A 2,980-nucleotide genomic window follows, 5' to 3' on the forward strand; every position below is an offset into this window, starting at 1 on the left:
ACATAACGAAACTTTCTTAGAATGAAGCGACAACACAGAACTAAAGAAATATTCCAAGAAATTTACTATTAGAAACCAACAATTGGAAATTAATCTTTTACTTTCTGAGGTACTTAATCAGTTATCTCACAAAAATATTTCGCCTCGCACTTTAACATATGTCAATTCTTTGACAAAATAGCTGAAGTAATTATGATACCCAAAACTATCACACCCAGGTGTCATCATACAGAGCAATATCGTTGCTGTGAGTCTTGTATAATCTATTTTGAGAAGCTACTCTTGAAATGAAGGTGACCTAACACTTGATTCTAGTTTATCAGTTTAATGTAGGAAGCAACCATTCTATTTTAGTTCAAGTTCATTGAATTATTAGTATTATAGAAAAAATGGTTAGTATACTAAAAAAGCAGATTTCTTTATTATCAATGCAATTCTACGACCTTGCAGCATCGTATGTGGAGTACCGGTAACTCACTGATAAATACAAAAATGATTTTATTTTACATAAGTGTAGTGAAACATTCTAGAATCGTTGCATTCAAGTACCATATATAGCCTTATTAGCATTAAATAAAGTTAAATTTAATCTATTCATGTCGATTCACGTTTAGAGTAAAATCAGTAATAAGAAACCACGATTTCAAAACAAAGTCTTGAGATGCATCTAAACTACACACCTTTTATAATAGAAATGCGGATTAAAATCAAGATCTTGACGTAAACACTATGGTGAACGTAATGCAAAAGACAGAAAGTGTCAAGGAGTAAAGGATCAGTAGACAACAAGAAGACAAGCATCAGATTAATTAAACGGCCAATGTACCTAAAATGACGTATTTAAAGTGAACACAATCAAGCGATTTGATTTGGCATTATCAGTGGGCATATGCATATTCATTATATTGCTTTTGTTTTATTCTTATAAAAATAAATTAGAATTGCTAATAATTGGTTTTTTATATTTATCAACATTTAAGATATATATATTATCAATTTTATGCAAAGAAATCTGCACATAGTAACAGATATAAGGGAAAATTAGATTAACGCAACTATTATTGATTTAGAGGCAGGATAATCAAATTTTCTATAGGTAAATAACTTCAGAATGAATTTAATATTGGTTCCTTTTTAAATAATAGCGAAATTCTTGTCCCCATTGAAGATTCGCCGATAAGACCGATAAGATATATCACATATATCACTAAAACATTCACTAATATAACTACTAATAGTCAATAGCATCGATTGAAAACTCGACACCGATTTCCGTCTATACTCAATGGAATATGGCGTTGGAATTTGTTGAACGGTAGTGCTTACCAGTAAAGAATTTCTAAAAACTTCACATATTGTTTAGGCTAAAGGAGAATTAAAAGTACAATTGAAGTAATGAGGAGATAATTACAATTATTAGTTGTAATTTTCACAACATTAATGAGTAGTCAAACTTGTTTCAAATAATAAAAGCTCAGCGAGAAAGCTCTACATAACACTAAGAAAAAATAAGAATACTGTTTTGAAGATTGCATTCATGGGATGGTCCAGAAATCATTATTCATAACTCTATATGAAACTACTATTCTGCATTTTTCCAGAGGGACCTCTGAGAAGCATTTTATAATGAATTTTTAAAAGTAAATATTATGAGTAACTCAGTAGTTTCTTCTTTACGTCTAGCTTATTTCTATCTAAATTAACAAAACATCCGGAATTGTATTTTTTTTTTCAATTTTATGTATAAATATAACCTCGGAACTATTCAATAAGGTAGTAGTAGAAAATCCTTGTGGTATTTTATTTTTTTATTGTTACTTCACAAATCTTCACGTTTACAGTGTGATAATTGACGAATTGATAAGGAAAAAGGTTTTTTTTAAAAAAAAATATTTCAAAGCAACTGTCATGTGAAAATGCAAATTCATAATACAAATATTTCAAAAGTAAAAAACTTTAATCAACTGCTACACTTCTTTATAATATCGAATTGATTTGCTCATCCGTGGCAGATGCAAAAATGCAATATCATTTTTTTCGCTCAATTAGAACAAAATTCAAAGAAAACAATAAAAAATAATAACAATAAAAAAGGAATAAAATAAACAGAAAATCTACTTAAAAATGTTGCATTAAAACTCTTTCGTCACTCAACTTGTCGTTCTTGCGGTTGTCGATTGTATTTTCCTTTCCGCCCAAAGGCTTGACGATGAGCCACTTCAACGTGATCTTCACCTGCCAATGTATCTGAAACTGCTGTTGTACAATTCTATGTATGCATAACTAAAGTGCAATAAGAACGTCTAAACCTCACACTTCAACCTTTGTCGAAACATCAAAGTCGACATCCATAATGGCTACAATGGTCATTGATGTGATACATTCAAGTGCAAAGAAAACAATAGAAGGAAAAACTCAGCTGAAGTGGACTAAACTAAACTGAACCGAACCGAACTGAACAGAACTGAGCTAGATGGAGCTTAAGTAAGCAAAAAAAATTCAAAAAATATTCATTTTTTTAACTACAAACTACAAACCGAACGCGGTTAAGCGCGCCAAGCCATGAAGTATTCTCAGAACGGAGTATTTGAAATAAATCCTTTGGCACAACTACGTGCAACAACAAAACCAAGACTATATTTACAACTTGAAATTGCAGCAATAAGTATGAATGCAACATGGTGCAATTGCATGTTAAGAATATTCTGTTGTTTGTAAATGTTGTTGCCTGAACACTATGAAATGTTGTTACTGTTGTCTGTTGTTATTGGAGCTCTCGTTTGGAATAAGGCAAATATAGCACGCAAATAAGGAACAACACCGGACAAAAGAAGTCAACACAACAACACCACAACACAGCAGCACGGTATCACGGTATTACGGCAGTGTGGCAGCATGGCAGCATGGCAACATGGCAACACCGGCACTATATGGGATTGCTTCGCCTGTGTTTAAGTTATCTTTAAGCTGAAGTTTCTAA

The sequence above is a fragment of the Teleopsis dalmanni genome, chromosome 1, assembly GCF_002237135.1.
Source record: "Teleopsis dalmanni isolate 2A chromosome 1, ASM223713v2, whole genome shotgun sequence".
NCBI lineage: Eukaryota > Metazoa > Arthropoda > Insecta > Diptera > Diopsidae > Teleopsis > Teleopsis dalmanni.